Raw genomic sequence first — 14,285 nt, 5'->3', positions numbered from 1 at the left:
TAAATACACATTACAAGAAAACATATTATCCTGCTATCCTTGCTATTATCCTGTTTGATGACAGTCAACTGTTTGCTCTTATTCTCTTCAATAACAGTGTTCGTTTTAATATCAAAGACAGTCAAATCACTTGTTACATTCAAACCTCCATAACAACTTGATTAACATCGTAAATTACTTACAGTCAAATGTTTTCCAGAGCTAAACTGTTAAAGGATGCCTTTCTGAGCTGTGCTTCGTCATCATTCCTTCTCTTTGAACAAAACCGAACATCCACGCTTCCCCCCATTGAGATCATGATTTCACAATAAAAGTCCCACAGGAAATAATTCACAATATATACAAATAAAATAGTAAAATAATACACAAAAATAGCATTTCAATTTCTAAGGCAGCACACTCCCCGCATGGTATAATGAAATTATGCCACTACTTCTTGACATTAACTTTTTAATGTCTAAGTCTTGGGAGAAAAGAGAATGACTATTTCCGATATTGGTCTCATAATTTAGTGGTTCCTTGGTCAACAATTTTCAGTTCCACTTTACGAGCCAATTTGTCTACACTTGGAATGGTTTTTACAACAAGTCCAATAGGCCAGCTGTTCCTTGGTGCTTGACTTTCTTTCAAAAGCACAACATCACCAACTTTCACATTTGTTTTTGCATCAGGCCACTTTTTACGATTCTGCAGTGTCGACCAATTTTCCATTCGCCATCTTTTCCAAAAGGTATCGGCAAGACATTACACTTGTTTCCACTGTTTTGTGTGGAGATCAGTTGTGTCAAAATCTCCCTCAGGAACTGCAACTGTGTTCCGTTTCTGTGTCAACAACAATGCTGGAGTTAGTATTTCAGGAGAGTCTGGGTCTGTAGACACTGGTACTAAAGGCCTGGCATTTATAACTGCCATAACTTCAGCCATTAGAGTCACCAGAATCTCATGCATGAGGCGTGTGGGTTTTTGAATCAGCATACCATATAGAATTCATCTAGCAACTCCAATGAGTCTCTCCCAAGATCCCCCCATGTGTGAAGCATGGGGCGGATTGAAGATCCATGTGCATCCTGTGTCTTTGAGGTAGGCATTTAACCCAGAGTCATTCGTGTTGATTTTCAACTCTTTGCAGGCACCTACAAAGTTTGTACCTCTATCAGATCGAAGTAGTTTTGCTGGGGCGCGGATAGACAAAAATCGTTGCAATGCATTGATAAAACTTGATGTAGACATAGACTCAATCAGCTCAATATGCACTGCTCTGACAGACAAGCACACGAAAATCACTGCCCAGCGTTTTGAATTTGCGCTGCCACCTCTTGTACGACGTGTGACCACACTCCATGGGCCAAAAACATCAATGCCTACGTTAGTAAAGGGTGGTTCAGTCGACAGTCTATCTGCAGGCAAATCTGCCATACTTTGAGTCTGCAATCTCCCTCTTAGCTTGCGGCAGATAACACAGTTGTAAATTATACTGGAAACGAGATGTTTGCTCCCTATTATCCAAAATCCAGCAGCTCTGATGGCTCCATCAGTAAAATGACGTCCCTGGTGCACTACATGGCTGTGATAGTGTCTTACCAGGAAGGGTGGCAATATGGTGTTTGCATGGGATAATGAGAGGATGCTTTTCTCTTTGAGACAGGTCTGATGAAGATATGCGACCTCCTACTCTCAACAAACCATCATCAATTACTGGATTTAGTTTTTTGAGGAGGCTTAGATTTAGAAGGACCACTCCATTTTCAAGGCACTCAAACTCTTCCATAAATGTTTCTTGTTGCACACAGCGTATGACTGTATACTTGGCTTGTGTCAACTAACTTGCATTACAGGATTTGTTGCAGTGATGCCAACCTTTGCAACATGTGTCATCTGTTTTACCACAGTAGGATCTTGCAATATGGATTAGTTGAGCTATCAACTTACAAAGGCTTTTCCAGCTAGAGAACCTTTCAAATCTGTGAGCGCTTAACTGAGCTACAGAAATCTTTGTTGCAAGAACTGATATGTCAGGTCGAATTTCAGAATCAGGTTCCACCAATTCAAAGGTTTCGGTCAATTCCTGGGCATCTCTCTGGAGTAGAAATTGTGGTCCAGAAAACCAACATGTGTCCTGCAAATGCTCTGCTGATACAGCTTTTGTGGCAAGGTGTGCTGGGTTGCTGTTGGTATTCACATAATACCACTGGTCAGGATGTGTTGACTTCCTTATCCGAGCTACCCTATTTGTTACGTATACATAGAAACTCTTACTGACGTTATGGATATATCCTAAGACTATCCTGCTGTTTGTGAAGAACCTGACTGAGTCTATTTCTTCATCAATCTCATCTCTGATCATTTCGTATATTTCTACTGCTAGCACAGCTGTGCATAATTCTAAGCGAGGAATTGTGTGAGCTGGGCAAGATGCTAACTTTGCTTTTCCCTTAACAAACCCAACTTGGTATTGGTTATTACTATCCACTACCCTAAGGTAAGCTACTGCTCCTATCGTGACTGTAGAGGCATCTGAGAAGAAGCACAGTTCTTTCCTTTGTGTGGCAGACAGCGAAACAGGTACATACGTCCTCTTAATCTGTAATTGTTCCAGTGCTGTTAGAGAACATCTCCATTCATTCCACTCTGCTTGTCTTTCTATAGAAAGAGGTGCATCCCAGTCACTTTGTTCAGAAGAAAGTTCTCTGAGTAGTGCTTTCCCTCGCACTACAACCGGAGCTAGAAATCCAAGTGGGTCATACAGACTATTCACAGTGGATAGAACACCTCTTCTCGTAAAGGGCTTCTCTTCTTGATTCACATGGAAGATAAAGCTGTCAGGTTCCAGGTGAGACCCAGGCTGTGTTGGACAGGCAAACTATCAACTCCTAGGTCCAAGTCCTTCAAGTCTTTGGCATGATCCTCTTTGGGAAATGCTTCCATAACAGTTTTGCTGTTATGGAATGACTTCCTCAGGAGTGGAGACTGAAGTTAGTCCATCTTTCACATAAAAATGTCTTACTACAAAGTGCTTCGCATCAGAGCCAGGATAATTTTCTCCCTGCAGAGCGGCACGTCGCATGCAGTAAACTGCCACAGCAGGTGAAGGACTATTGCCAAATACATGGACCTTCATCCTGTACTCGGTTATCCCTTTGTCTAGGTCATTGTCCTCATACCACAAAAACCTTAAAAAAATCTCTGTGGTCCTCACACACTACAAGACAATAAAACATCTGCTGTACATCTGCAGTCACTGCAATGCTCTCCTTTCGGAATCTCATGAGAACACCAAGAAGTGTGTTGTTTAAATCAGGCCCACTGAGTAATACCTTGTTAAGGGACATTCTTTCAAACTCTGCACTCGAATCGAACACAACACTGATTTGGTCAGGTTTTTGTGGGTGGTACACACCAAACATGGGAAGGTTCCAGTGCTCTTCTTCATTATCTATGGGAGGGGTGTGCTCTGCATGGTCGTTGTCAAAAAGTTTTTGCATGAATTCCATGAACTGATGTTTCATCTCTATTTTTTTATCTAGAGTTTTACGAAGTGATGTGAGGTGTTTCAGAGCCTGATCTCTATTATTTGGTAATCGAGACCTCAGGGAATGAAAGGGTAATGGTGCGACCCAACTGTTCGCAGAATCCTGGAAGACATCTCTGTCCATGATTTCTAAGAAAGCTCTATCCTCCATAGACAGCCCAGGCTTGTGGTCATCTGGTGTTTTTTGGAATACTGCACAGCCTAAGTTATCAGTTTTCCTTCCAGCTGATTTTCCGTCAAGATCTAGTATCATGGTAGTGTGTTGCTTTGGCATTCCGCAAACACATTCCTTTACTTGAATCTGTTTTGGGCACGGAGTGAAATATGATGTGCAACCATTACTGAGCATGTGAGTACGATAGACGTTCACACTTGAAGGTCGATGTGCTGTTCCCAGGCATACTTCCCCAACTATCACCCATCCAAGATACAGTCGCTGAGCATATGGTGCATCATTAGTTCCATTTATTTGCTCTCTAACTTTGTGCACTCTCAGAATGTCTCTTCCTAAAAGCAAGAGGACGGGAGCATCAAGATCAACAGCAGGGATCTGATTTGCAACTGGCCTTAGGTAAGGATAATGGCGAGCCACCTCTGGAAAGGGAATCTCTGTTCTATCATCTGGCAGCATATCACACTCTATCAATGTTGGCAGTGACAGTTTTGTACATCTGTCTAGAGATTCTACTATAAAGTTGGTGGCTCTCCGTCCAAAAGTTTGATTCACCTCAGCACAGGTCTTAATAGTGTATGGTGTGAAATTGGCTTCAATCTCAAAAAGATTGAAAAACTCTGTCTTGGCTAAAGATCTGTTACTTTGTTCATCCAAGACAGCGTACACCTTAACTGCTTTCTCTCTCTTGCCTGCAGGATACACGGTCACTAGACAAATTTTGGAACATGATCTTCCATGATCAGATTTGCCACATATCTCTGTGCATTTTGAAGTAACTGAGGTGGGTGAGGTCTCAGTCTACTCCCCGCATTGCTCTTTGACAGGTTTTTCTGTAGTTAAGACTACTGAATCTGGATGCAAAGCTGCAATATGTTGTTCACTGTTACATTCAGAGCATTTTATTGATATCCCGCAATTTTTTGCAATGTGTTTGTTCGAGTCACAACATCTGAAGCAGATTTGATTTTCTTTTAGAAAAGATCTGCACTCCTCTATTGATTTCTCTCCAAAGGCCTTACACTTTTTTAGAGGATTGCGGTGAATAGGACATTGACTTTCAATTCGTTTCTGAAACTGTTTAGACTGCTGGTCTAATGTCGGAGATGCCACCTCTGTTAGATGTACATTTGCAGTGCTCTTTCCACTGGGTTTGTGTTCGGTTCTGCTTGTTGTCGACAGATAACTCGAGGAGGAGAACGAAAAACTGGGATCATTCCTTATTTTAGCTTGACTTCTTACAAACTGTGAGAAAAAGGCAAAGGGTGGGAAAGCTACTTGATAGTCTTCCTTATATTTGGACCCCTGAACTATCCATTTGTCTTGGAGATTTGTGGGCAATTTCTCCACTATTGGATTAACCCCACGTGGAGTGTTGGGGTACGCAAGACCTGGAAGGTACCCATCGGCTTTTGCACACTCCAGTTCAAGAAGGATATCTCCTAACTCTCGCAATTTGTGGTTGTCCTTTATTGACAGTTTCGGTATATTCTCAATTTTCTTTAGAAGCGCATTTTCAATCACTTCTGGTGCTCCATAGCATTCCTCTAAGCGCTGCCAAGCCATTCTGATTGCTGAGGTCGCATTGAGAACATGCACAGATCTTATTCTTTTTACTTGTTCAGAGGATTCTTTTCCTAGCCACTTTACCATCAAATCCAGCTCCTCCCTTGCCGTCAGATTCAGTTCTCTAGTCGAATTAACGAATTCTGCATTAGCAATTTGAGTATGTGCTGCAACTGCTCTTGCTCTGGCTCTTATAGCTGCTGAGCTTGTGCTGGACCTTTTTGATGATGATGATGACCTGGAGGATTGAGATCGTCTTTCTATCTGCTGAAGAGGCATTGTGATTGTCTTCACTTGTTCCCTGGCTTCAGTCGTTTGATCGCTTGTTCCTTGTTGTTGCTCCATTGTGAGTTGCACCTTATCTTCAGGAGGAGGTACTCTCTTGGATGACCGCAGTATCATGAGCTATTCATGCAGTGACCTTGTTAAACTTAGCCTGTTGTGATGATGACTTTTTACTATTCTGCCCTCATAGGACGTGACTGTGCTCCATTAGACAGATAGCAAACATTTAGAATAAAGTCCCAAGGCATACTTTTCTTGGTGATTATCCTTTACTGTAAAACTGAAAATATAGAAAATACAATATGTAAATACACATTACAAGAAAACATATTATCCTGATATCCTTGCTATTATCCTGTTTGATGACAGTCAACTGTTTGCTCTTATTCATAACCATTCTCTTCAATAACAGTGTTCGTTTTAACATTAAAGACAGTCAAATCACTTGTTACATTCAAATCTCCATAACAACTTGATTAACGTTGTAAATTACTTACAGTCAAATGTTTTCCAGAGCTAAACTGTTAAAGGATGCCTTTCTGAGCTGTGCTGCGTCATCATTCCTTCTTTTTCGTTTCTGAACAAAACCGAATGAGTTTTCAGCTGTTGCTTGAAGATTGACAGGGATCCAGTACTCCGAATATGGGTGGGAAGATCATTCCACCAGCCAGGAATGGTGAACGAGAATGTTCTGGAGAGTGATTTTGAGCCTCTTTGTGATGGTACCACGAGGCGTCGCTCACTAGCAGATCTCAGACTTCTGGAGGGGATGTAGATTCTTAATAGTGAGTGCATGTAGGCGGGTGCTGAGCCTGTGGTTGTTCTATGAGCAAGCATCAGTGTCTTGAACTTGATGCGAGCTGCGATTGGTAGCCAATGCAATGAGATAAAGAGAGGTGTAACATGGGCTCTTTTGGGTTCCTTGAAGACCAGTCGTGCCGCATTCTGAATCATTTGTAGAGGTTTGACTGTGTTTGATGGAAGTCCAGCCAGAAGAGCATTGCAGTAGTCCAGCCTAGAAATGACAAGGGCCTGGACAAGAAGTTGTGCAGCATGCTCCGTCAGAAAGGGCCTGATCTTTCTGATGTTGTGTAGTGCAAACCTGCAAGATCGAGCAGTCTTTGCAATGTGGTCTTTGAAGGTCAGCTGGTCATCAAAGATTACACCAAGATTTCTGACCGAAGTTGATGGGGTAATTGTTGATGAACCTAACTGGATCGTGATGTCATGCTGTAGAGTTGGAGCGGCAGGAAAGACAAGAAGCTCAGTCTTTGCCAGGTTGAGCTGGAGGTGATGTTCTTTCATCCATGCCGAGATGTCCGCCAGGCAACCTGAGATCCTTGCAGCTACCGTTGGATCATCTGGTTGAAAAGAGAGATAGAGCTGTGTGTCATCAGCATAGCAGTGGTAGGAGAATCCATGTGCCTGTATGATGGGACCCAGTGATGTAGTGTATGTGGAGAAGAGGAGGGTCCAAGAACCGATCCCTGAGGAACCCCAGTGACCAGTGTATGTGCTTTGGATACCTCCCCTCCCCAGGCCACCCTGAAAGACCTACCAGTGAGATTCAAACCAGCGAAGTGGAATTCCAGCGATGCCCAGTGATGAGAGAGTGGAGAGGAGTATCTGATGATTGACAGTGTCAAACGCGGCAGATAGATCCAGCAGAATGAGGACTGATGATTTGGAATGGGCTTTTGCAATTCGCAGGGCTTCAGTGACCGAGAGAAGTGCAGTCTCAGTTGAATGGCCACTCCTGAAACCTGACTGTTTAGCGTCCAGTTTGTTGTTCTGTGAAAGAAACAATGAGACCTGGTTGAAGACAACACGTTCAAGTGTTTTCGCTATGAATGGAAGGAGAGAGACAGGTCTATAGTTTTCTATAAGAGAAGTGTTTAATGTAGGTTTTTGAGCAGTGGGGTTACCGAGCCTGCTTGAACGCAGTGGGGAAGATGCCTGTGAGGAGGGATGTGTTGATGATGTGTGTGAGTGTCGGTAAGAGCGTGGGAGAGATTGCTTGCAGAAGGTGTAAGGGATTGGGTCAAGAGGACATGTTGTAGGATGGTTGGAGAGGAGAAGTTTGGATACTTCAGCCTCCGTCAGGGGACAGAAGGAGAAGATGGGAGGTTTAGCAGTGGATGTGGTTGGTTGGGGGTCCTGTGTGCGTGGAGGTGAGAACTGATCACTGATCGATCTAGTTTTGTCTGTAAAAAAAGTAGCAAAGTCATCAGCTGTAATAGAAGTGGTGGGAGGTGGTGGAGGGGGACAGGGGAGAAAATTAAATGTTCTGAAGAGATTATGCATGTCTGGAGCGCTGTTGATCTTGTTGTGGAAATGTGAGGATTTGGCAGTGTGGACATCAGCAGAGAAAGATGAGAGCAGAGACTGATACCTACTCAGGGTTGTTTGATTTGTGCCATTTTCTCTCTGCCGCTCTGAGTTTAGTCCGATGTTCACAAAGAACATCAGATAACCAGGGGTTAGAAGGGGCAGTCCGTGCTGACCTAGAGGAGAGAGGACAAATGTCGTCTAGACAAGAAGTTAAGGTAGAGCATAAAGTTTCAGTAGCTGCGTTTACATCCAGAGATGAGAAATGGGTAGATGAGGGAAGAGAGGAGGATACTACAGAGGAAAGATGGGAAGGAGAAAGGGAGCGCAGGTTTCGTCTAAAAGTAACCGGTAGGGGGGTTGGTGGCACACGGGTAGCAAAATGTAGTGTAAATGTAATGAAGAAATGGTCCGAGATATGTAGCGGTTGTACCAGAATGTTATCTGCAGTACAATTGCGTGTAAATTAAATCAAGTTGGTTGCCTGATTTGTGCGTGCTAGTAGTGGTAAGGCGATTGAGATCAAATGAAGCTAGGAGTGAGTGGAAGTCTGTAGCATAAGGCTTGTCTAGGTGAATGTTGAAATCACCAAAGACTAAGAGTGGAGTGCCATCCTCCACAAAGAGGACAACAACCCGTCCAGCTCCTCTAGGAAGGTGGCTAGAATTTGTCCAGGGGACGGTAGATTACCACAATCTGGAGTTTTATCGGAGCTGATACAGTAATGGCATGACATTCAAATGAGTTGTAATTGCAAAGGGTAGAGTGGGTTGAGTATTTCCAATTGTGTGAAACGAGCAGGCCAGTACCCCACCCCAACCAACTTGACGCCAAGTATGAGAGAAAGAGAAATTAGTAGAGAGCAGCTGGGGTTGCTGAGTCTTCTGGACGAATCCAGGTCTCAGTCAAGCCCAAGATGCTGAGAGTGGATTTTAAAGAAAAGGCAGAAATGAAGTCAGCTTTGTTGACGGCTGACTGACAATTCCAGAGACCCACAGAGAAAGCCAGAGGTGTAGTGGAAGATGTAGAGATAGGGCGTGGGTTAGCAGTATTACGTTGCCGTCTGCGGTGATGTTAGAGCGTGGCTGAGAGAGAACCGAATGTTTTGGAGACACATGATAGAGGTAGAAGGAAAGAGGATAGGAGAGCAGAGTGAGGAAGGAAAAAGATACTTAAGTGTGTAGCTCGGTGTCGTTGCTCGGTTCAAGTCACACAGGAAAAAGTCGCAGGTCTTTACACTCCTCGGTCTTCACACGAGGAGGCTGAACACGACGGCTGAACGCTTCTGCAGACGCTTCCGCGTCAGCGCACACACCTCAAACAAATACACAGTCTAGAGTGAAAAAAAAGCTGTGGTCGCTTTTAATTAGCACAACCACCAGCCAATCGCAGGGCAATGGCTCAAATCGAAACTAACACTTCGCACTTAAGTGCAGGAAAGGAGTTTCAGCTAAAGGGCAGTTATTATAATGACCAGTAAGTGCAATCAAAAATATAAACCACAACGAAAAAGCAGAATAGAAATAGGTAGGAAACGAACTATTCTTTCCTAGCAGCAAGTAATTAATTTAAACAACAGAGCTAAGAATAAGTATTAAAACACTTACGCACTGCCGTCTGTCTCTTCTGGTGACTAATCGCCTTCTCCCGGGGTCTAACAGTGCCCGAACAGTTTAAATAGTTTTTACAGTCGCTGTGGTCGCTTTTAATTAGCACAACCACCAGCCAATTGCAGGGCAATGGCTCAAATCGAAACTAACACTTCGCACTTAAGTGCAGGAAAGGAGTTTCAGCTAAAGGGCAGTTATTATAATGACCAGTAAGTGCAATCAAAAATATAAACCACAACGAAAAAGCAGAATAGAAATAGGTAGGAAACGAACTATTCTTTCCTAGCAGCAAGTAATTAATTTAAACAACAGAGCTAAGAATAAGTATTAAAACACTTACGCCCTGCCGTCCGTCTCTTCTGGTGACTAATCGCCTTCTCCCGGGGTCTAACAGTGCCCGAACAGTTTAAATAGTTTTTACAGTCGCTGTGGTCGCTTTTAATTAGCACAACCACCAGCCAATCGCAGGGCAATGCGCTTCTGCGCAGTGAGATGGCGATTTCACAATAAAAGTCCCATAGGAAATAATTCACAATATATACAAATAAAATTAATACACAAAAATAGCATTTCTAAGGGCAGCACAATAGAGCTTTTAAAAGAGCAGCATTTTGTTAAAAATAGGATTTTTGTGCAACAATGTAAAAGTTTTTACTGTCGCTTTTTATCAATTTAATGTTCCCTTGATAATACAAATAATTTCTTAAAAAATAAAAATAAAAAAACTTTCTGACCCCAAAATATTGAACAGTAGAATATATTGAATAGTTTTATAAAACAGAACAATGGCCAATTATAACTACATCAGAACATTAAGTAGATATTATAGATAATTATAGATAAATCAATACCCTAAGGGGCACCATTAGAGCTCTGCCTGATCTCTGATCTTCTAGTTCTTCTGCTCCTTCCACTGTCTCTAGACTCTTACATTACGGAGCCACTTTAATAGAAGTTTCCATTGTAGATGTTGTGGCCTGGCTGCTTTTTGTTTCAGCATCTACGTGAGAAAGAAGACAACAATTAAAACGTAAATCATCACAGCGCGGAAGGTTATCTATCATTGTGTGATGAGGGTACAGCGAACCAGTGTTACCAGGGCAACGGCACTAGTGGGCTATTTCAACATTATGAAGCTGCAGGCCCGAAGGCCCAACTGCACACTAGAGGTCTTCACGGAGGACCCGGGACCCGACCCGGGACCCGTACGGGTCCGGGTCTATATTTTAATTGGTCAGCAGGGTCCGGGTCGCGTCCCAATCTATTACTTCGGGTCCCGGGTCTGTTTAACATTGTGTGTAATACCCGAGTCGATCGGAGAACACCGCACCCGCCAGTGATCAGTGTCAGTCAGCATGCATGTGTTTTGTAACTTGCAGTTTGTAAAATTAGGATGAGAAAATTGTGAGCGGGAAATAAGGTAAAAAAAAACAAAAAAAAACACGTGTTACCTCGAGCCGCCAGAAGCAGAGCGCGAGCGGAGTTAATGCATACTGCACGCGGACGGTGATCATGGATTCCTTCATGAGTGATATAAAAAAAAAAAAAAAAAAAGAAAGCTGAAACAAAACTGAAGAGACGCACCTGTTATTGAACACGCACGCAGTAAAGTGTAATGCACTTCTTGCTCTGCACGTTTTTTGCTAAAAAATAATTGCTCCGAGTCTTTATTACAACCAACAAAATGTATCGTTATTGTTGCGGAAACGCAACAGTCGAAGTTGACTCGAGATAAAAAAAAAAACTGCGAAGTTGCATTAGTCATCCGTCACTGACCGTGACAGCAAGTAGACTTTTAAAACAATAATCAGTGGATTAAGAAGGCTCTTTCAGTCAGCAATAGAGAGGAACAAACAGCCTAAATGGATGGAGATTTATTGGCTCGGAGGATTGTATGCATCGCAGTCAGGGAGAAGGCTAACAGTAGTAAGGGAATTTTTTTTATTTTATTTTTTTCTCGCAACTTGTTATTGACTTAGTAGTTTGCTGTGCAATATGTGCCGATCGGGTGCAGTCGGGTCTGTGTCTTCCCAGCCGGGTTCGGGTCCAGCTTTCGTATAATGGTCGGGTCCGGGAAGTACATTTAAGGCATTTCTCGGGTCTGCACGGGTTCGGGTCCCACTTTCAAATAAAACACGGGTCCGGGTTGGTTCGGCGCAGCACATTTACGGGTCGGGTTTCTTCGGGTTTTTGGACCCGTGAAGACCTCTACTGCACACTCAGACCAGCACTCCCAGAACTATCGTTTTTTCAGACAGTGCCACCTGCTGTTTGGAAGATTATCTAACCTGATTAGATAAGATTACCTAACCTGAATTCAATTGCTGTTAGATTGCAATTTACACTATTTTTCTACTATAAAATATTACGCTATGACTGAATGCATTATTATATAAAATATTACACATACTAGGTTATGATTTAATGCATTAAGTCTGGTTTATTTTTATTAATTGTATTTGTAAATAGAAATTGTTCAGTTACTTAATAATTAGGAAAACATGAACGACTGAAAATATTTAAGGATTCATCACATTCTTTAGTATTGAGTTAGGGGATGAACATTAACTCTATATTTACATACAATAAATTATAGTGCTCGGAGTCATTTTCTCACACCAAACTTTATTTTTGTATTCTTTTTCATGAGGTCCTACAAGTCATCGAGCTGTAAACAATGCAGAGAAAAATGGTGAAAAAAATAATTGGGTTAATAATGTATATATTACATATTAAATAACATGAAATAAAATAAATGCTTTACATTCTTGTTGGGGAGATTTTTCATTTCTCGAGCAATTCTTGTGTCAAATTCCTCAACTTCACTAAAAGAAAAGATAAATGCTGTCAGAAATGTTGTGTAACACAAAAATCCAACCGTTTCTGTACAAACAAAAATTGAAAAAATACCTTGACTGATAAATGGGGCTCTGGAGGAACACCTCTTCAGCCTCCTGCCAAGACAAGCCCTGCAGCTCGCAAAGGCCATGAATGATGGCCTGTACAAATAAACCAATTAATAAAATAAAACATGCACACACTGCAGAACATAAACATGCTCATGTTCAAACATGTTTTGGGCTTACCTCTGGAAGGAGGTATAAAAACAGCAGTATAAGATTGCACTTTAAGTTTGTCTTACAATTTTTCACTATAATAAGATGTACACTTGCAAATATTACCTTCATGCTGGACCGATCTATTGAAATGTGCCTGCAGATGCATTTGCACTTTTGCCAACCGTGTTGGTTGGAAAACTGAGGCATCACAAAATGGACAGTGGAAATGACTGCAGCATTTGGTGCACTGTATTATTTCTGTCAGAGAGACCACCCTTTTTGAATTGTAATATCCATCTGGGAAAAAATACACAAGTCACACGCAAATTATTTAGACAACCCAACAGAGCTCATATTGTCAATTCTACGCAGATTGCTTGATATTTTGATGAAACTAAACTCAAGGCTGCATTTTATTCCAAAGATCTTATTTGTAATTATTACAGAACTTATTTGTAATTGCTACACTGTTATTGTGTTATTGTTGTTGTCTGTGGTAGCACTTTGAGATTTGTAAAGTACAATAAAAAGAACGTGCAATATTATTTTTCTTACACATACTACTACTACTAATAGTAGCCTAAATGTAGTAGTAATATTAGTATGAAATAATAGTAGTTAATACAGTAATACGTAGCTACAGTAGACCTACATAGTACTAAAATATGCTACAAATAATAATTGTATTATATATTATACATTTTATTTTAACATTTTTACTTTAACGTTTTTTTAATTTTGTTAGAAAACATATTAAGTATCCCAGAATTGTACAATAACACAGAAAATAAGAGCAAGCTGTAAATATTATAAAATAATGCTATCTTTCGACACTAATTTTGATCAAATCAAACACTGACTAAGCTAGCAATAATAGGTTACACACCACATGTTTGAAAATAACTGGGGAGAACAAAATTCAAGGCTTATTTTGTCGATCTATCTATCTAAACTATCATTAAATACTAAAATAGGCTATTCGTTTGTTGGTGTAATAAGATGTCACATTGATTTATGCCATAAAACTTGGTAATTTTCAGGAATTGCTTTAATAAAATTAATAACCTTACTCACGTGTCCGATGTTGCTACTTGCTAGCAGTTTTATAATGTTGGAAATTATTAAGGTACACACGCTACAAAACAAATGTTCATCCAAACAGCAGGAGGCACTGTCTGAAAAAACGATAGTTCTGGAAGTGCTGCTCTGAGCGTGCAGGTCTGAGTGTGCAGTTGGGCCTCCGGCTACTCGGCTATTTTGAAAATACAGTCGCGGCAAAAATTACAAAAATTAAGAATTTTGGGAAAACGTTACTGAGTCACTATCCAACCTTATGGGAAGTCACATCCCATTATCTCCCTCACTCTGTATATTAGGTGACATATCCATAATCAACTCAAACGATACAGATAGTAAATTACTCCTAGTGGCTCTAACTATCGCCAAGAAAACTATCCTCATGAACTGGAAATCAAGGAACACCATACATATTACATCTTGGAAAAACTTACTACTAGAGTACATGTCCATGGAAAACCTGTCAACTTCCACTCAAAATAATACAATAGAATTACACCCCTCTTTGTTATCTCTCATAAACCTCCATCAATCATGAATCCGTTGACCCTCTTTGTCTGAAGCCTTCCACAACGACACACCATTCATCAATATCTACACAAGATTTGGGGGAGGGGGGTTAGGAGGAGGTAGCAACAATGGCTAATATCAAACTAAAT

General features: G+C 41.3%; 1 long non-coding RNA gene and 1 pseudogene across 3 annotated transcripts; both read right to left on the bottom strand.

Moving 5' to 3' along the window:
* Positions 1 to 501: 501 nt before the first annotated feature.
* On the bottom strand, positions 502 to 1,416 carry LOC131524882 (uncharacterized; annotated as a pseudogene).
* Positions 1,417 to 9,056: 7,640 nt separating this feature from the next.
* On the bottom strand, positions 9,057 to 13,321 carry LOC131524884 (uncharacterized). 3 transcript variants are annotated; one of them, XR_009267096.1, is made up of 4 exons: positions 12,673 to 13,321; positions 12,401 to 12,489; positions 12,075 to 12,315; positions 9,057 to 10,490 (listed from the first exon to the last, which is right to left on the bottom strand). It is a non-coding gene; the product is annotated as an uncharacterized LOC131524884 (long non-coding RNA). The 3 variants fall into 3 exon arrangements; XR_009267095.1 differs by having other exon boundaries at positions 12,401 to 13,321; XR_009267094.1 differs by having other exon boundaries at positions 12,075 to 12,489.
* Positions 13,322 to 14,285: the final 964 nt, after the last annotated feature.

This window comes from Onychostoma macrolepis, chromosome 18 (assembly GCF_012432095.1).
Source record: "Onychostoma macrolepis isolate SWU-2019 chromosome 18, ASM1243209v1, whole genome shotgun sequence".
Taxonomy (NCBI): Eukaryota; Metazoa; Chordata; class Actinopteri; order Cypriniformes; family Cyprinidae; genus Onychostoma; species Onychostoma macrolepis.
Note: the sequence above shows the minus strand (reverse complement) of the source record. Positions and strands in the feature narration are given on the sequence as shown.